General features: G+C 43.2%; 1 protein-coding gene across 4 annotated transcripts in view; it reads left to right on the plus strand.

Moving 5' to 3' along the window:
• Positions 1-21731, plus strand: part of Ntrk3 (neurotrophic receptor tyrosine kinase 3) — a 368787-nt gene that overhangs the window by 267364 nt on the left and 79692 nt on the right. The gene's annotated exons all lie outside the window — the stretch shown is intronic.

A 21731-nucleotide genomic window follows, 5' to 3' on the forward strand; every position in this document is an offset into this window, starting at 1 on the left:
CACTAGCCATTATCTTGACCCAACCATCACAAGAAAGCCTGATGAAGTCCAGCCGCAACCCGTTCTCACTTTCCTGCTTGGAAGCGTGGGGTCTCCATGCTGTCCTCTCAGTGATCTCGTCGCCCTGTGCAACCTCCAGTGGGGAAGAGTCACAGAGGGCTCTTAAGCAGAGGTGGAGACGGCGCGGTAAGAGGAAGGGGAGCCAGGCCCAAGTATTGGCAACAGATTAGGTCTCGGAGGGAAGAATGGAAGACAGTCATTTTGTTGGTTTATTTTTATTTTTGTGTGTATGTGTGTGTGTGGAGAAAAATCATACATTTTTTTTTGGTGGACACACTTGGCCCTTCCTTCTTCTCTCTGGAATGGCTCATACTGAGTGCAATGTTAGAAAGTTCTTTGGGAAGAGTTTTTGCTGGCTCTACCTGGGTCCTTAGAGCTGCAGTTCCAACAAGCATTGGCTACAGGAGGTCTTGCCTGTGAATTGGCCATCGTACTAGGACCACAAGGGACCAAGGGAATCAGGGACCAAGACCCTTCCTCCTAGCCCATGATCTCGGATTGGCTCTCTCCCCTTACTTCCACTTATTCTTGACTCTGAGAACTTTTGGAACCCAGTGGAACCATCATGTCAAGGTCAAGATGAACTGAAGGGGAAGAGAAGTAAAACCTGGCCTCCTCCAGCCCCTCTCATGGCACCGATGGGCTGTCATCCTGGTCTCTGGTCGATATGTGTGTTCACTTTGCTTGCTTTCACTCATGTCTTACTCCATAGCCATGCTCTCCCAAAGAGGGGTTGTTCCCCCATTTTCAACTTGACCTTCTGGGGAAAGGGAAGGGGTTTATAATCCTTTACATAATAGGAAAGACAAATTTGAAGAGCTTGAAAGCTTTGCCATGTTGGTTGAGTGAATTTTGGCTTGGCCCAGCTCTCCCAGTTCCCTGGGTGTCCCTATTATGGGAAAGAATATGGAGTTCCCCAAGTTCAGTTCTTGAGACAACATAGGGTTTAGTAAATCTCAGTACATTCTGGTATAGTGTTTCATAGCAGTTGGAAGACAGAGCATATGTGTTTGGGAAAACTTAGCAAATTTACCTGAGTGCTAAAGATCTTAATTAAGGGTTACATTCCCTAGGGCCTGAGGATGATGGTTCATCATGTCAGGTTCCCACACTGATGCTGTACATACGTCCATGGGGTATATAAGCATGAAGCTTTCCAAGTTCTTTCCCAGGACCTGGAGTGGCCTCCACAGTGTCACTTTAGGTTCAGGGTTTCTCAAGGGTCCCCCAGGTATGTAGATGTCCAGTCCCTTACAACACTGCTCCCCCTGCTACCTATGGTTCCATGCTGGACTCTTTCCCCATCACACTCAGATGATCCCTTGGGTTCAGATTCCCTCCTGAGTGTGGCTTTAAGGAGTAAGTTTGAGGATGATGTTTTTAATTGTTGTAAATCATGACCTCATTTCCAGCCTCCCAGGCTTCATCCATCACAGCATCTTTTATTCTGCCATTTCTTCACTTTGTGCTATGACAATGGGGCGTTGTGTTTCCACAGAGACTTATAGGAGTGTTCAGTGTATAGTTTCTTAATAAACACTTTATTTTCTAATGAAATGACTGCATCAGGCCTCTTATTTGGAAGTCTTACAAAGAATATTAAAGATGTAGCCATTCCAGGGCTGCCCACAATTTGTTTCCCACTTTGATATTACTTTTTTAATGGAACTTTCTAGTACAGTTCTGCTAGCAAGATGGTTTTATAATATGTCCTATTGCTTGGCCTCATGGAGACTCCACCAGGTACCTTAGATTCCTGCAGCGAGGTGCTTCTTCATCTTATTAGGTACCCAGAGAGGTTCAGCAGTTTATCCAAGATCATACAGCATGATAGGCAGAAGCAAGATTCAAACTTGATTCCTGCAGTCACTACTAGGCTACTGGTATCTTTGGTACCTGGGGAGTTTTCTACTGTTTGAGAAGCTAAAACTTGTAGAGGTATTTTCTTTGGAGCTTATGTGCAAAGGGATCTGGGAGTAGGGATTGGGGGAGCCTTTCTCTTTGATGTGAAAGTAAGCCTGTGGGGTTTTCCCTAGGATGGAGTAGTTTTCTATTTTTTTCTGTGCACTTAGAAAAAGATTAATCTGTGAGATTATAGGCCATTCTCTTATCACTGAAAGACACTCACACACACATACACAGACATATGCACATCCATGCTCACCTTGGTTCAGCTCTTTTTTCACATGGGCTTCCAGAAGGTGGAGAAAAACAAGAAGTCCCTGAATCCCACTGAAAGTCAAAAGCCAAGGTGAGCTGGCATTTCTCTCTGACCAAGCTTGGATCTTGGTCCCCATCACAAGTACAAAGGCCAAAATGCCTTCTGTACTTTGCTTCCATTTAGGAGGAGAACAAGCAATGTGTAAGAGAAACAGAACAAGGGCTGGAGAAAGGATAGCAGGTAGATGTGGACCCTTTTCTGAGCCTCACTGGGGCTTGGTGGAGATCCATCACATGGGAAGCAAAGGAGAAACAAGCCAAGGTAGGTGGGATGTCTGACAAGGTGGCTAAGGTGAAACTGGTGCCTTTCTGTATGACCTCACTCATGTTATTTCCTACACAAGTCTGCTTGAATCCTTCCTGCCCTCAATGCAACTCTGCATCTGTAGGAGTGGTCTGGTGTATGATAGAGGTTACGCTAACTCTTCATTTTGGTGTGTTCTCAGGAGTTTGAGGATATCAGGGTTGGGGCAGGAATGTCTGGTATTTGGTACTATCCTTGGGACCAAGGAGAAGTGTGTGAATTCAAGGGAGAATTTTGTTTTTTCATGAGAGATGTTTAATCTTTGTGTCATCCCATGTACAGAGACTGCCAATGCACAACAAAGATAGTGGGTGCGAATAACCTCTGAGAAAATGGGAGGGGACAGGGGCTCATTAGCATTAGCCAGGTAGAGTGAGAGCTCTTCTTGTGTATCAGGAGGCAAGAGGAAAGGATGGAGCTGTGGGGTTGTTTAGTGGTTCAGGTGCAAAAAAGAAAAAAAAAAGAAAAGAAAAGAAAAAAGAAAAAAATGGAGTCTTTGTATGGTAGTTTCTATTGTGAAGTATGAGCTGAGGTCCTGTACCAAGAGTGAGAAGATCCAATAAGAGTTGAGAGGATACGCAAAGGCATTGGCAGAGACAATGGTGAAGGTCAGGGAAGTGCAGGAATGTGACTGGGCAGAGAAAGGACTTTGCTGGGTTTGGAAAAGGGTATCTGGTCTCAAGGCCTGCCTGTTATTTCCTTGGTTTCCTGCTAGGTGTTAAAGTGCCATAAAATTCTTTCCATTAGACCTTGGGGTCAAGCAGAGCTGGCACAGGGTAGCCCCAGAGCATAGCTCAGTCCAGAAAGGCTGCCAGATTGGGGAGCTAAGGAGCATCACCAGCCAGAGCTGCAGTTTCCCCACCTGTAGGGTCCAGAGCTCACTGGCAGATGTTCATAGCAGCTTTCTTGGACTTAAGCATATGGTCTGGTCATATGATATTTTACTGTGGAGCTTCATGCCTGGATAAACCGTGGGCACAGTATACTTGCCAGTTATTTTCTGAACTTTATTCTGGAGGGATATTTGAGATGTGACAATTGTGTGTATTGGAGGCTTTGGAACTCAACTGTATCATTTTGCTGGGTACCTTTAAGTGACACAGCCTATAGCGGTTGTGCATCATTAGGTCCTGTGGCCAGGTCATGGGACTGAGGGCCAAACACCCCAAATTAGGCTCACAATGGAGCATTCACAACCATCACTTTGTTTGTCATAGGAAGCTCCTACTCAGAACCAGAGCTTTCTATCCATGAGAAACTGAGGCTCAGAAAATTCCACTAATCACTCAGGGTTTCTGGAGCTTATGACCAGGGTATGCCTGAGCTCAGGGGACTCTTGGTCCCTCTTTTGTTACCCAAAGAAGACTCTTTTTCTGCTCCTGGAGACTTCACCATGATAGCTTGCTACCATCCAACTCAAGATATGGTCCTGCAGGTACTATCCCTAGATTCCTTCTGCAAGCACAGAGATCTGATATGTTAAAACTGCCATGTTATCCTCATCCAAGAAGAGGACAGATGCTAGGTATCTTCAACTTGGAAACTAAGAAGCTGGCCACTGGACTTCCCAGTCTCTCCTCTCTTGTACTAGATTTCCTCCCTGCTGCCAAGTTCTCCATCCCCACCTCCACTTTTATGTAGGTGTGACAGCAGCCGCAAAATGCTAGACTGTGACACCTCCTCCAATTCTAATTTATCCCAGTTCCTTCAGGCCAAAGCCAGAATGGAGCAAGGATCAGGAGTCCCAGATACAATCTTGAGGCAGCCAGCAAGGGTTTGGTTTCCCAGAACGAGCTCAGACTTGAGCAGACCAATGCAGGATATGTTCATGGTAGCACAGCTTTCTAAGCTAAGGTAGTCGTAGAATAAGCAGAGCAGAGCCATCCTTCTTTGGTGCTTGCTGACTCCTGCAAGCCAGACTTGCACACAAGTTGTTTAATGTGACTCTGACGCCAAATGTGAAATGAAGGTTGTAGAAAGAAAAAAAAGAAATGAGATAGTGAAGAGTAGGCCTAGCTCCCTTGAGGCGCCTCTGGGAGACCAGGAGTAAATTCTTTAGCTTTACAGGGGAGGATGTGAGGCAGACTGGAAACTGCTGGACCTTTGAGTCGCATCTGCAGTGTCCAGTGCTGGCCTTGGGCTCCTCTGCTCCTACCCACCCATTCTACTCCTGTTCTTTAAGGCTGGTTGATGTGGATGAAGCTACTTGCAGCCTCAGGTTTCCTTGGAAAGCTCTGGTTCTGCTTTTTGCCTCTAGAAATCCCGCGGTTACCGCCCCCATCTGCTTCCCACTTTCCAAGAGAACCTCAGCCCAGCTCTGACAGTGTATTTTCAGAGCTAAATCAGATCCCTCCTACAACCCTACTTGAACTCACAAGTGACTTGAAGGAGATACATTAACAGCAGGTATGGTTCTGAAATGACATCAGAATTCAGAAGCCTGCTTGGGTAGGATTTGGGTCCTGTCTCTTTGTGCACAGTGAGTGAAACCTCTGCAGAGTGACCTGGCCTTGTTTTCTCCTTGAAGGAAAACGTGGCCAGGAAAGATATTTCTGCATGGGTGGTAGAAGACCTGTGACCTGCTTTGTGATCCCTTTCCATCTGGAGAACGGCTCCCCCTAACATAAAATATCTTGGTGTGTGCTTGCCAGAGCTCGGTCTTCCTTGCCGAGTCTCTTCTTGTTGCAGGGGGATATGAATCTTTGAAGCTTTGCTCAAATTTTCTGCATGCTCTGGGCTGTAGGAAACTGAGGGTGGGAATTAGGAGGGGCATCTTAGGGTTAAGCCATTGGTGGGGACAGGCTTGGCTTCTCTGACAAATAGAAGTGAGTTGTGCATGGTGAGCTCTGTGGTGCATAGACCCTGCCAGGTCATAAAGGATGCTGATAGAGGCACCTGTGTGGAAAGCCTTCTGCCCAGGCCCAGGGTGGACTTGGGGCTTTTTGGAGTAAAGGCAAAAGGCAGGATTATAAACTCTTGGAAAGCAGCCACAACTGCAGGAAAAGCCATAATTGACAGCTCTTCTGGGACTTCCAGGCCTACGTACTAGGAGACCCATGAATTTACTACACATGATCAGAAACACTCCTGGGCTTTGCATAATCACTGTGTTAACTCATGACCCTATGCAAATCATAGTCCCTCAAAGCCTTTTCAATGTCAATGAGCTCAACTTTGATGAGCTTAAGTGTGTAAAGATGTGTATGTGGTATATTCCAAAAGAATGGACCCTGGATTTTCTGAGATTCCAAACCACAGAGCTCTTACTTTACCCCTCGACTAAAAGAAAACTCAAATGACACTTGTGGGTTCAGAGGATGGGTGGTCAAGATTCCCCATTCAGCCATGGAGAGAGTTTGAGGAGCAAGGAATGAGGCTGCTAACAGGTATGCATTCCAAAACTGTGGCTGCTAGGCCTGGCTTCGAAAGTGTCATAACAGCTCAGAACACACCACCAAGCCAGACTTTGGTAAGTAACACCAGAGAAGGTCTTGGTGGAGACCTGCAGGGACAGCTTGCTTTTACAGCACTCTTTCCCTCTGTTCCTGCCACTTTTATGCTGTTACCATGGCAGCAAAATGAAGCTTGGTTCTGCCTTTGGGAACTGCATTGGAGCAAGTGGCCTATTTCCCTTAAAGAGACACTTTCTTTCCTCTCTTTATTGCACAGTTCATTTGCCAGTGAGAAGGACAAGGACCTAGGCTGGTGATGGGTAAAGTGACTTCAATGCTGTCAGATATGACCTGGCAAGCTTCCTTTTACAGACTTTTGAAGAGCCACCAACCTTCCTACTCTGAGCACATGTTAGCTTTGCTCTGTGTGTGTCCTTGTGATGTGTACAGTGTTTCTTGCTCTGCAAGGCTTGTGATAGTAGCTGATAAAAATTCATGAATCCTGGTCCCCTTCCCAAATGGTCTTCTCAGAGAAAGAGAAGGTGGATGGCTCGAGAGAAGGGCCATATGTATCCATATGTATGACTTAGTCTCATACTCTCAGATACTTAAAGTGTCCTTGAGTTTGATGATAATATTGTTTAGCCTCTGCAGGAGGAGGCTTCCAAGCTTGCAGCAGCTCTCTCACTGGCAGTCTTTCTTAGAGGAGTATTCTCCAAGATCTGCCTTCCCATGTCAAGATCAAGGCATGACCTGAAGTGTATGTTCCATAGACCAAGTAAAGTGTCTCTTCCAGGGTCCTTTCCTAAACATTCACAGGAAGCTGAGAAATCCTCTAACACAGGCTAGATGCTAACTGAATCCAGCCTGTGCGTTGTGTACCTTGGCCAAGAAGGCACATCCAGGACCTGTGACACTCCCTGTATGTTCCCAACAGAGGGCCACATCTTTGATCAAGTCCTTTACTTGAGAAGAATCTGATAGAGTTGATCAGGGAGGCCTGGAGTCTGGTCTTTCTTAGTCAGTGGGCACCGAGGGAAGCACCTTCAACATAGATCGTATTTCGGAATGTCGTGGCTAGGAGATTTTAAATTCTGAATCTGAGTCTAACTCATCTACAGATGACTTTATGACAGTCAATTTGGCATTTCTTGTGACCCTAACAGGCATTTGCTGCTTAACACCCCTGATGTCAAGTGGCCAACTTGGTTATGAAGAAGACCAAAATGGCTACCTTAATCATTTTATCAGGTCAGCTGCTTGACAAACTGTTATTTCACACGAATGGGTCAGTTTTCTGGGCAAGACTTCAGCAACTGCAATATGGCTTTCTCTTAATTTAGAATTCCCAAATTGCAAAAAAAAAATCATTTTCTCATTTCAGTTATTAGATAATTGATTTGGAGATCATGTGCAGCTCATCACTGGCTCCAGAATGATCCCCTTAAGTCTATCAGATGTTAAAGATTCATCAGATAACTTCAGAGATCATTACATGGTTTATCTGGCTCTTATGGGTTCATGGTGTACATTAGGATATTAAAGGCTCTGAGAATCCCTGCTGTAAATAAGCCTTTTTATTCTGCAAATTTTCCAACATAATTGAAAATGGGACATTCTTCACTTAACACCTATTAATACATTCCACACACATACCTTAGGGAACATTGGCTATTATGTGATCAGGAGCTTTAAAAAGAGAAGTAAGCAGGATGTCTCATCAGCGACCCGTTGATGTAAAAGATCCCAACGAAGGACCACATCCCACATCTCAACCCAACAGGAGGCTCAGGCCTCCCTATGGTAAGTCACTTCACATAGCAGCTTGAGATGTCTGCTCTAACGTGGGCCACTCTCACAGACTGATGTCACCTATTGGTAGCACACAGAAATGAAGACGGGAACCCCAGTCTCAGCAGTGCCACTAAGCAAGTGACTTGGGTAAGTAAGTTAATTTTCCTTGTTCTGCATTTGTCTCAGTAGTTGACAAAAGGGTTACTGACACTCCATATAGCATAACCTATTCAACAGGTACACTGAATGCCATGTCACAGTGAGCCACTGTTGACTCCTAGCAAGGGGCATCTTTTGGTGTTGGGTGCTCTCTGGGGAACATATTGGCCGATGAGGTGGGAAGAGAGAGAAGGGGGAAGAGAGGCTGTGTTTATGGGTTGGGATCAGCCTGTTTCTCTGGGTGAGGAAGGAGGCCAGTGTCTGGGTTTTAACAGACCCTTCCTGTCACCTTTGGACAGGGCCAAGCGGGACCTCTCAGCAAGATTTTCCAACTTTGATTTCAAGAAGGCAGAGCTGCCTAACAAATAGTCTGAAATGTCAAAGAATAAATGTTAAAGCTTTGAGAGGTCGTTCTCTAGGGAGTTGCCTGTGCTGTTGAGGGAGGGGAAGGGAGGAGGGAGAGAAGGACACAGCAGAATCCTCCACATAAAGATTCCAACTCGGTTTTGTGATATTTAAGAGAAAAGGAAACTGAATTATTTATAAGGTGGAAGATGGAAACAGGCTATAGAGGAATGACTGGGCTGGGTCTGGGAGCTCACCAGCCAGTAGTTGCCTGGTGAAATTTCTTTTGTCCTTGACATCCTATTGGACATTTCTTGAGCTGCCTACTATAATTATTGTTACTCTGTAGAACACCCACATCATCTTATATAGGGGTTGGAGGAGGCAGTTTCTGGAAACAAGTATTACAAAAAGCATGGGTGTCTTTCCCTCCAAGAGTTGAAGCACATGGTTGGGTAACCCTTTGCCTTCTCTCAGCTTCCAGCCTATGCTTCTCAAGTAGGGATTAAGAAGAGCCCCGCTCCAGTGTGAGTGGGAACCATCTTGGTCTCGGCATGGGCACCACTTGTCAGTGCAAATCAAGGAAGATGAATTTCACCTTTCAATTGTTTTATCTGAAAGATGATGGAGACAATTATCCCATGCTCCTTTTGGGAATATCAAGGATACCGAGTGTTCAAAATATCTTTACACGATGTGACAAGGACAGGGGCATAGGCTAACCTCTATATGTGTAAAGGAGAAATCAAAAGTGATAGAAGGGTTGGTGGTAAAACTGGAGGGAATGAAGTATCTTGTTTGTTTTGGTTGGTGATGCAGAAAAAAAATGTTTCCTGGTGATAATTATACCCTGATTCAATAGCATGGGTAATTTAATCTATCAGAGTTTAGTTAAAGTACTACTGGCAAGCTTCAGAAGCTCACTCCTCACTTTTCACCAGTGTGTTCTTTGTCACTCTTTTAGTATCTCTTTCTGTGTGACCTTGACATTCAGAGATAGAAACAGAACTAAATTTTTGACACTTTGGAGCTGGTGAAGTGGGCTACTCCAAGGGCAAATTAGATCATCAATGGCCTCCAAACAAGCAGTATTCTCTTTAGAATGCTTGATTTTTGCTGAAAATAGCAATACTTCTACTTCTTTTCCCCTTAGGCTTGTTTATATCCACCTTGATGAACCTAGAGAACATTTTTCAGTTAAAATGTCACAATGACACTTCTGTTAGAAACTCTGAAATGCACTTATTCTTACATTCAGTAACTTACTGTAGTCTCCAGAAAAGTCTTCCAAATAATTTTCCTCCACTCTGTACTTTTTTGTGACAAGGAAATTTAACCCAGCATCCATTGACTTAGAGCCTTTTATACTCTTAAAATTTATTGGAATCCAAATATAACTTTTGTTTATATGTTAAAAGTCCACTTTTATTCACTGTATCTGAAATTAGAACTGAGGAAAATGCACATAGCCAAGAACATACACAAAGCTTTCAGAGTGGTGATGTCACCACCAGAAACGTGGGAATGTACAAGAAGGATTCCATGTGTTACTAAGAAAACAGAGCAGTGGCTATCAGCTTATAAAATCCAGTTGGTTAGAGCAGGGACAATGAATAGATGGAGATGAAGAGGGAGAAGCCATTGTGTATTGTGGTTTTTGTTACAAGTCATGTTTGAATTTGTTTAAGGAACATGCAAATCAGCAGTGTTCTAGCCAGTCTCTGTCCAAGTAAATGTAACTTTAAGGATGCTAATATCTCCCTGATTTCTCTAACCTGGGTGGATTCAGTAGAGAGGCTGGACTTAACATAGGTTAACTCTGTATAGAACCCAACACACCTCTGCAGATACCTGTTTCATCATGGTTTGTGGTGGGGGACAGTGCTCATACCTCCTGTGGTACAGCATTTATATTCTAGAGGTGAGAACTACTTTGAGAATGTTGTGATGAAGTCTTTGTTACTAATATTCCACAGCCTCGCTAGGACAATAGAGTCTCTAAGAATGTCTTTGGGGGCTCCATGATACACTACATACCTGGCATGTGCAAGGATACTGGCTTCTGTCTCTAAGAACAGAGTTTATAAAAAACAATATTTTGGGGATCACAAGTGGATACTGGTTCACTGATTCATCCTTTAACCATTTGGGGCATCTTCTCTGAGCTGTACACTTTGTTGCAAAGTGAAGGAGTTCACAGTCTACTACAATGATTTTCTAAGGATGGGTGGTATGCTCCATCCTCTACTACATAAGAGTTAGTCGATTCAAAGCATTAACAGTGCCAAGATTGGCAAGCTTAGTTTAATAAGAATGTAGACCAGTATCTCTTAGTCTCTAGAAGGAGAGACTTCTGTAGTTCTTGGGACCCTCTCTAGCCGCCATAGTCCAAGAGCCACAGGAAGTGACCACCTGGAGCCTGTAATTGGTACCTTTCATGGATAGCACTTTAGCTGCCTCTCTGTCCTTACCAAAGCTCTTCTTGGTGTCTTTCCAGGAGCCTCTCAGACTCTTCGCTGTGAGAATGATATACTTCAGATGGGCATGCTAGGGTTAGCTGAGGGACCATGGTTTTTGCGGAGTGGGATGTGAGGGCGGTGTGGTTAAGGGGATGTACAGATACAGACTGAATGTGGGCATGTATGCATATGAGGCCTTTTTTGATGCAGGATGGAGGATGGAGATGGGGGCCTTTGAGAAGAGGAAAAGGCTAGGGTACAAACTTTAGCACCATATGTCTCATAGCACCATAAAACCAGAGGCCTTTAGGCATGACTTTAAACTACATAGGTTTAATAGGGGTAGATCTTATTTAGCAGTAAGTTAGCCTGATTTATACCTTCCCCATCTTTGGACAACTGAGATATTTGCTTATAAGGGGTGGATCTTACGTGAATAAATGGATAATTGTGAAGCAGTATGATGAAGCCATATGAGACATAAGCACCAAGGAAGAACAGCTAGCTTTCAAAGGACATTTGAAAAATTTTAAATTATTTTTAATTCCATATATTTATCTATCTGTGTGTGCATGTGTGGGCACACCACGCTACTATGTATGTGTGTGGAGGTTAGACGACAACTTGTGTTTGGGTCCTGGACATAAAGCTCATATTATCAGGCTTGGTAGCAAGTGCCTTTACTCCCCGAGCCACCTCACTGGCCTCTAAATGATAGCCTTAGAAGTACTTAATCATGACATCTACTTGCAGCTGTGTAAGTAGACATTGCAATTCACAGACTCCCACAATCAAATGATCAGTTAATATTTAAATATTTCACCATTTAAAGAGCCACTGGTCTCCTCAAACCTTGGGAAGTTTGACCCCATTGCCATGTGGCTAAACACTATGGTCCTTTGGTAACCCAGGACTGTCTGAGGCGGTCCTTCTGCCATCTCCATGCTCTGGTAATGCTCACACAGAGTCATGCCCTTGTCAGGTTGCTATGGAAACTGATCTCAGGGTCTTTACAATTGATTGGTATTTTGGGGAACTCTGTGCTGTTCAGTATGCTGTGACCAACGTCACAGGGGCTGGGGTGTTCGTGCACTGTTGCCTCTAATTGTGCACTATTGTGGGGGAAATCTGTCTATGACAGACTGGTAAAGACACTGGAGAAATTGAATGGGAAAGATTTTTTCTACTCTTAATAACAGTGTGCTTTTTTCTGATTACAAAAGTAATTTATATTCACAGTGGAAAATTCAGTGAAATACAGAAAACCATACAAACACATAAATTATCCACCATCTCATCACCCAGAGACAACACTGCTAACATTTTAGCTTTCTGCCTTCTAATCTTTTTTATGTACTTATTTAATTATTTAACAGAATGAAATCATTCTATATGAGCATGCACACACATAGTTGCTGGTTTTTTAGAAGATTGCTTGCATGTGCTATGCTATTTATCTTTTGCAATATTAAAAAAATTGTGTATAGGTAATATATTTACCTGTGATTCAAAACCAATACACCTTGCAAAGACTAGTGCTTGAATGTTCATAGCATCAGTTTTTTTTTTAATCAACAAGAAGTGGGAAAAAACAACAATGCCTATGAGCTAATAATTTGGTCAAAATATAACATATCCCTATTGTGGGATACAACTAACAACAAAAGACAATGGGATAGTGATGTATGGGGCAGCATAAATGAACCTCAAAGAAAGGCCAGGTTTTAAAAAAGAGAAGATATGTATCAAATGCCATGTATACCCAGAGCCGTAGAGACAGACAGACATTAGTGTAGCAGTCACCAAGACCTGTGGTAGGGACAGAGATGAAGTGCAAATGGACCAGAAGATCTCAACAGGATGATAAAATGCTCTATGACTGGATTATACTGATGATTATTCCATTTATGAGATTTACTAAAAGCATTGCATTGTACATTTAAATGGGTCAATTTTATGGTATGTACATAATTCCTCAGTAAAGTTTATGTAATATGTATAAAATAAAGTTTATATATATGAACTTAATAAAGTTTATGTATATGATACATAATATATAAAGCTTATGTAAAGTATATATAAACTTTATTAAGATACTGTATTTGCCTCCATCTTCTTTTTTTGCAGTATCTTTATGTATGAGCACTGTCTTTCCTATACTTGTTCCTCACCTGAAGGTCCTTTTCCTATTACCACCAGTCCCAACCAATGTTCCTGTGTGTCCCTGTGCATTAAATACAAGCAAATCTGGACAAATATGAATCCATGTTCTTAATTTCCTCTGTATTGAGCACAAAGGAAGTTATATCACACACACTACAGTGTACTTTTTAGTAATCCTTCCCCTTATTTCTTGAAGCTCTTGCAATTCCTATGTTATTTTAACAATTTTAGGCAGGTTTTTACTCTGCCCTTGAACTCATGATCCTCTGTCTCTTCCTCAGAGTTCTGATTCCCAGAATTATACATGTGTACCATGACACTGCACTTACTTCCTCTTGATTGTAACATGTATTTAACCCATTGTCTTGAGGTACAAGAATTTATTTAGTTTCTCTGTAGTTTTTGCCATTATACACAAGTATAATAGTTTGATCCTCAATAAATGTGGTTATACCTAACTATACTAGTTAAACAGACACATTGGCACCCCAAAATTCATTGGTACATCTATTTTATATACCTAACTCACATAATGACTACACCTAAGAGTATAGTAATGGATTCTCTAAGAGCAGCACATGAGAATGAGATTCCCCACAGCCTCAATAAATAGGAATTCCTTCTCCATCTTCCCCCTTCCCCCTTCTTTTCTTCCCTCTATCTTGTGTCTTTCTATGTAGACCCAGCTGACCTCAAATTCCTGATCTTTTTGCCTCAGCTTCTCCAGTGCTGGGAATACAGGTCTCTGCCACTGCTCCTGCTTCAGCACACATCTGGATAATGCCCCTCTGTGTGAACTGTATTTATTACATTAGTCCCTTATGTTTGGAAAGTTAGGCTATTTTGTTTAAATGTTCAACTCTCTGAGTAATGGTCAGGTATTTGGATGCTTTTCGAAGTGAAGCAGAGCAAGAGAGGGGGCTTGGTGGCGGGTGCACTGGAGATGATGCATGTCACCACCTGGCTGCATTGCAGCCAACCCATCACAGGCAGCTGTTCAGGTTTATATTCTCCAGGTAGACAGGTATCCAGTGGATCTGCTTATTTTTCCTTCTGGCAGTACTTGGAGGTGGAGCTTGGGCCTGGCACATGCTAGATAATTTCTTTACCATTAGGCTACATTGCCCGCCTAGTTTCACTTTTTTCTTTTGTCACAGGATCTCACTAAGTTGCCTGGTCTGGTCTTGAAATTGGATTTTCCTTCTTCCATTTCCCAAGCAGCTGGGGTCACAAGCCTCTGCCAGGAGAACTGGATTGTTCTTTTCATGGACGCCTAGCTGCTTTTAACAGAAAGCTGCCTTAGGAAAACCATCTCCTTCTGAAGGATGAGGGCTTTGGGACCTAGGAGGCAACACTGGTGAATGCAGCTGCCATTGCCCTTTCTCTGGTGCTTTAATGTATCAGTACCAATCATATAATCCAAATTATATTGTCCTCTGGTAGCTCTGAGGGCCAGAGTCTTACCACATTTTAGGGCCATAAGTTCTGAGCTGCACCATCTAGAAATGTTAATGAGAGCCTGAGCGAAGTCTTTAATCTCATATGCCGTGCACATGGCTAACTAAGCATGATGCTTTGACTTTCTCAAGGTCAGAATGATGTTAGAGTCAGTCCTCTTGAATCCTGACCTCCTGGCCTGGCCATTACGAAGCCAGCCTCCTGGGAACACATTGGGTGAGGCGAGGTAGAAGAGATTGAAGCATGCTATGGAAAGAGCACAGATGGATTGAGATTTCAGTATTTCCAGCCAACCCACTGATCTGGGATGGAGGCAGGGGAAGGTCAAGGCTGGAAAGAAGTCACCTGGCTGGACAGAGTTCAGAAAAATAACAGGAGAGATCCCCCTTTCAGTCAAGATATCAATCATGAGATTATCTAAGAGCTTTTGAGGCCAAGTGAGACAACAGCACTGAGCTGTGTTTCTAACACGCCACCGCCTTTTCCTAACAAGGTTCTTACATCTCTCTGGGGGTAGGCATGGAGAAAAGAAAAGGTGACCAGGAGAAATGTAGCCTTTCTTCTGACTCTTGGACTCTTGTCAACTGGAGGAGCAGAAGCCCCTTGACATCAAAGCAGGTGATACAGAAAGATCCTAAACAAGTGGGGACACAGTCATATGGAAGTGACATTAAGGGTCAAGATCTGGTAGCAACCAAGAAAAGTAAGAAAGGCTGGGCTTAGGAGGAGCATGGAAGTTAAAAATCAACACTTGCACTGAAGTCACACATCAGGTTGTGTAGGTACTTTAGAGTTGTAGGTTTCCTGGAATTAGTGGAATGTTGGCAATAACTACATCTCTCAAGATAAATAAACATCTCCCATCATGTACAGTTGTTAGCAGTGGTGGTCAGGCTGGCTTTCTGAAGAACTTGAGAGTAACTTGTGTGGAATGAAGTCTAAGAAAAATTAATCCAGGTTGAGTGTTAGGAATAACTAGTTAGTTGTGGAGATGCACACCTGTAATCTCAGCACTCATGAGGTAGAGGTGGGTTGTCACAAGTCTCAGAGTATTCTGGGCTACAGAATTAATTCTTGGTTATGCATGGCCATATAATGACACCCTGTCTAGTCCCCCTCCAAAATGTTTAATGACAGGTGGACAACTGTGTTGATGGAATAAATCTGTGAAAATGAGGTGTAAGGGCTGAGGACTGAGTGGGGACCAAAGATAGTCAGGTAAAACAGGTCTATGGACTAAGCATCATGAGTGGAGACAAACAGGAACACAGAGTGATTTCCAAGGGAGGCAATACTTTTATACCACAGGTGAGAAACAAGTATGAAAGAAGAAACTACGTTTAGAAGATATGTGAGTAGTGGGTGAGTCAGGTAGCTGGAAAAGATTGCAGACAGAAATTTAGAAAAACATTTTAACCTTGGGTATTGGAAGAATGGAGGAGAAACACTATTAATAGATCTCAGAAAAGCCAAAACGATGATGATGGAATACAGAATGGAAGATTGAGATAACTGAGGGAATTTCTTCCCATTTCCTCAGCCCACTAAGCATGAGTCAGACTGCCTGGGAGAGTTTTGCTATGAAGGGGATCCTGGGTTAGTCTCATTTAAGGAAAAGAACCAAACAATTTGATGAACAGATATTCTTTCATAAAGAGACAAAATATTGCTTTCCAACCATCAAGAAGTTTGGCTGAACTCACCTACTGGGCTACATTTAATTCTGACTGATTTCACAGTCAAATTTTGAGACTACTTTTTTGCATATGGAATTTAAAAGGCATCCCAAATTTCTTATCTTGCAGAGCAGTGGTTCACAACCTTCTTAATGCTGTGACCCTTAAATATAGTTCCTCATGTTTCCATGACTCCCAATCATAAAATTATTTTTATTACTACTTCATAACTATAACTATGCTACTATTATGAATCCTAATGCAAATAATCTGTATTTTCTGATGGGTTGGGGGTAACAGCCCACAGCATGAGAACTACTATTGTAGAGGATTCCACCTGGTGGTTTTGGAAGAATATGCTGTCCCTGTCCAAGAATACTCACTGTGTGCAGCTGAATATGCCTCCAGGCCTTGTCTCTCCCAGCTCTTAGCTGGGAGGAGGAGTTACCTATAATTACAGTGTGCTTGGAGACCTTTTGGGTTGATGTAATGGATCTGTATTTGCTGGTGTTGATGCTTTAATTGCAAAGATGTGATCAAGATCTGGCTCAAGGGTAGAGCCTTGACATGAAGGAGCAGGCAAATGCACAGGGGAGATGGAGAGCCTTGGGTTCTGCTTCCCAGTATCTTTGACAACATTTATGTGCTTGCTCCTAGAATCTGTGCTCTGAAGACTGTGGTCTTAAGTTCAGTGTTAACTCAGGGTTGTGATTGCTCTCCTGCTGGGTGCTGCCCTGATTTAATAACTAGCACATCTGCTTTAGTTTCAGAATTTAGATCTGCTGAAGATGCCGCCATCTGGGCTGGTGCTAGATCTCCAGCCCCCACTTCACGTTCCCAGCCTGTGTGTAATGATAACAAGGCTGGGAAGCAGTCACTCATTTGTTCAACTGGTTCAGTGTTGACAACTGTTGTGTTCCAAGTGTTAGTGGAGGTGCTGGGTATAGCACCTGTGGAGCCCGAAAACAGACCAAGCATTCATGGGCATGGTCCACTTGATGACAAATGATAAACAAGTAGATAAATAAGCCAGTAAGACAGTTGCCTGATAGTAGTAGTACTAAACTTGAGGATCGATGCCGCCCTGGTTTGGAAGTGACTTCTTTTGGGTGGATAGTTAGACAGTGAGTAATGGGACAGCAAATGGCTGCTAGCTGGCTCTGTGGTAGCACTATTCTTGGAGTATTTGAGAAGAGAAGAAAGAATTGGGGTAAAGAATGAAGAGATGATGGGTGAGGGGTGTAATCTCAGTGACAGAGTGATTGTGTAGCATGTACAAATCTCTAGAAATGCCACCCATCCCTGAAAGTATATGAAGGAGGGAGGGACAAAGGGAATGAGAAAGGGAGACAGAGACAGAGAAGAGAGACACACACACGGAAAGAGAAAGAGATAGGAAATAGGATTGGAGAGCCAGCTCTGATCAAACCCTGTGAGCAGTGTGTTTTTAATGGATTTAGTTTTTATTCTAAATTCAGAAGACGGAATTAAGTTCTTACATTAATTTAAAAAAATTATATTGGTTTGCTAACCATAGTCCAAAATGTGAGATAGACAGCAGGGAAATACAAGTTCAGCTAGGAGACCATGGGCCAAGAGAGAAACCCTCACAGATTGGGTTGGGATGACAGTTAAATGATAGAATAGCTGATCCACAGCAGATGTAGATGGGCTGGAGATCTGTCTGAGGTGGAATTTGATGGGTTTATTAGTGATCATGGGAGTCCTGTGGAAGGAGCCATCAAGCATGACTTGATGTTACTGAGGGAGTAAACTGTCACCTGCCACATAGGGAAGGCCAGGTTCATGGGTAAAGACCATGAGTCCTTGGCTTCTGTTACATATGAAAGTCCATTAGATATTAAACAGGTCTGGTAGAGAACAGGATAAAGATGACTGCATAAGACAGATGGCAGCTGAGAGTCTGAGAGCTCTTCCTTGTATAGACATTGTTCACAGCCTTGTAAGGATGGATGCTCAAGCCTGGGGAGGCTGAGGCAGACCTGATTCTCATCACATATGTTCACTGACACACTTTACGGGACATCAGTGTACAGATTATCTCAACATCTGTGCCTATGCCTGGTTTTGTGTGTCTTCATCCCAATACTTCAAACTTGCCTTTTGTGATCAGTTTTGTGCTGAAAACACCACTCATCTGGTGTCCAGGCTTTTGCTCTAGTATAATGCAATGTGGAGGATTTCTGTTGCAGCAACATACCTTACCCAATGGTGAATCGTAGCTGTTCCTCTTCAGAGTCCTCCAGAACCCTCAGAAACAGACCCTCCTTGTTGCCTTGCTCCCCTTTTCTTTTCCAAGTCTCTGGAGTTCTCTTCACTCATTTCTCCCTAGAGAAATCTGGTTACCACACTTCGGTGCCCAAAGCAGCTCAGTGCTTTCCTTACTCAGCCTTGTGCCTGCTTTTGAATTTACACAGACTAATTAATGTGCTCTGCTACTCAGTGGAGCCTTCAGGAGCTCTCAGACCTAGTAGGAACTTACTGTGAAGATTCTCTGTTCTATTAAAATGTGCTGACAAGGCTAAGGGTAGAGCTTGGTGATAGGAGGCCCTAGTTTCTACCTCCTGTACCTTAAAAACCGACCACCAACAAAAAAGAAAGCCAAAGAATAACATAGCACCATAAATAACACTAAGCATGGTGGTTAAGACTTTTGTTTATTTTTGAGACGGTATGCCATATATTTCATGCTAGCCTCAAACTTCCAATGCAGCCAAACATGACCTTGAACTTCTGATATGCCTACCTACACCTCCCCAGTGCTTGGATTACAGGGGTGTACCCCCATATCTAGTTTATGAGGTGCTGGGTCTCGAATATGCTAAGCAAAAATTCTACTAATTGAGCTACATTCCCAGCCAGACTGTTTTTATTGCTGCTCTTGATGCATGGCAAAACTATAAACCTTTTACCTGACTTTCATGCAAATCATTTCACAAAGACAGTTTTTACATGTTCACACAAAGCATTTGGGATTTAAGAAAGGCAGATAGGATACCAGACAGGTGCCCTGGGGGTGCTGATCATGGGACTTATCACATGGTATTGGATGTACTATGGTATCACATGGTACTATCATTTAGATGTGCAAGATGCCCTTATAGGCTTATGTATTTGACCACTTGGTCCTCGGTGATGGCTGTTTAAGGGGGTTATGGGAGCTTTAGGAGGAAGGGTCTCACATGAGAAATTAGGTTACTGACTGAGACTATGGATTATAGTTTGACCCTGGTTTAGGCCACAGTTACCAACTTCTCTGTCTCCTGGAATGTGAGCAAGCAGCTTCCACAGTCATGTCCACTGATGCATACTTTCTTCTGAAATTGACTGTATTCCTTCAAACCATGAATCACAGTAAAATCCTTTTAGTTACTCTGCATCAGGTATTTGGTTGAAGCAACGGGAAAATATTCCCAGTGACTGCTCCATTTTCTCTAGACCAATAGGAAGACCAGACTAGGAGAGTTGAATTCCCTGTGCCCCCACACAATGGCCAGCTTCTGGCACACACTTAATCATGGTTTTAATGAGCATGCAGTCTTGTGGCCACATGACAGACTCCAGATTGATAACCTCATGTCCTTTGCTATCAAAAATGACAATTATTTTGAGTTTGCTTCCCTTTTGTCTAGTTTGGCCACTGTGGGAATTTTGCTGGAGCCACTGACTGTGCCTACCAGGCATGCTCAGAACAAGGCTCCCTTACAGACTTTGTGTACCTGAGCATCTTTCAGAATTCTATCTACCTGTCTCAATGAGTCTCAGACGTGGAGCTCTCATTTACTGTCATGCTATTCAGTCATTCCAATGAGTTAGTACACCTGTGTAAAGGCACTCACCAAGGTCACCCAGTGTGACTTTCTCATGCTGGAAGTTCTTGAGCCTTCCTCATCCCCAGAACCCCTGACCTTCTGTGGTATGTAGCTGATAACACACATCTAAACAAAGGGCTCCGTTTGACAGAGGAAGCTTGGGCAATCAGAATTATTTACTGCTGAAAATGGCTCCTCGGTTCAGGTGGGCATGTGGTGCAGCTGTGTTCTTGGAAGAGCTACGATCTTTGGGTCTGTTCTTGGCTCTGTGTCCAGGTGCAGAGGGGAGTAAGCATCTTAGTCTAAGCATTCACTTAGTGCCTGTGTTGTGCTAAGTAAGACAGTTCCAGACTAATAATAACCTACTTCCCTACAAATATCAGCAGTACTTCATACTTTTCAAACAAGTCAGCTCAGAGAAATAAAATCCCCAGAGTCACACAACTAGTTAGTGGCAGACCTGTGTACATTAAGGCTACAGCTAGGGCCTTTGCCATTCATGACCTAAGTGGGACTTCTCCAGCTCCTGCGGGTCTTATAACATAGAAAACCACAATGGTCTGGCAGTTCATTCTTCTCTCTGCTACACTCTAGACAAAGAATTGTGAGTCACAAACGAAAGGACTTTCAGAAAGAAAAAAAAAATCAACATCAAATCCCATAAGCTCACTGTGGCTTGCAGAGAATTTGCTCATGTGCTTATAGGTGGCATTATTGTATTGGCTTGCCCGTTTCTAACAGTTGTTAAGCTGAAGTGCGGCAGATAGCAAACCAAGGGAAAGCATGGCATGGCATTTCATACATCTTGTGTTAGTAACAATAGGAACTGTACAAACTCTATTTCCCCAACCCTGACCTGTTCAGCACTTTGTTTAGGCAGGGAAGACCACCTCATTTTGACACATCTGTCAAGCAGCTTTGCTCTGTTGCAGGTAACGTTTTTTTTAAAATGAGTCTTTCATCCAAATATTTAATTCCTTCCTGATTTTATTGCTTGTGTTTCCTAAACACTTTTGCCTAAGTCAGGACCTGGAGTAACTAGATATTCATGTATGTTGATGCAAAAATCTCAGACATGGAAAAGTTAATCCTGGGGAATTAACATGTGACCTATTTGCAGGAGGTGGCCAGATAGGCCAGGCCATGTAGCTGCTATACTGTCTGTGCTGCAAATGGGGAAATTGGTAAGAATTGGCTGTTGGCTGATAGAGTGACAAGCTGGTATAAGACGTGACTTATCTGTCATGTCCTTTCATTACAATTAGTGGGACCATGCAAAGGATGCTGTGGCTGGAGAAGATCAGATCAACAATTCAACAATTCAGGTCTTGGGTCCTGCCTGAATCCTGGTATACATTTAAGGAGCTCTTCAAATTTTTCCTCTAGTGCCAATAAAGATTGATACTAAAGGAAAAGCGAGTGTGCAAGCATACACACACACACACACACACAGAGAGAGAGAGAGAGAGAGAGAGAGAGAGAGAGAGAGAGAGAGAGAGGATCTGACTGGAGGAGAGTACTTTCAGAAAGTGGTAAACAGAAAACCAGCCATGGACTAATAACCCACATAGAGGTGGGCAAGTATGCTAGGAAGAGCTCCTTATCAGGAAGAGCAGACAAAGTGGAATGGCCTATAGTTGAAGGTAGCTACAGTGTGTCTGAAGAGTAAGAGTGGAAGAGCCCCCAAGGCTGGTTTGAAGGGGCATGGAGGCACACTTGCAGAATTTGAGAGCAGGGTTTTTGTTAGAGTTTCTGAGGTTGGTGTCTCAGAGACACAACCTTAATTTTTTGGAGATTGGTCAAGGATATACAGAACTACCAGTTGTAGACAGCCATTCATTAGCAACACATGTCCAGGGGTGTTCAAT

Source organism: Cricetulus griseus, chromosome 3 (assembly GCF_003668045.3).
Source record: "Cricetulus griseus strain 17A/GY chromosome 3, alternate assembly CriGri-PICRH-1.0, whole genome shotgun sequence".
Taxonomy (NCBI): Eukaryota; Metazoa; Chordata; class Mammalia; order Rodentia; family Cricetidae; genus Cricetulus; species Cricetulus griseus.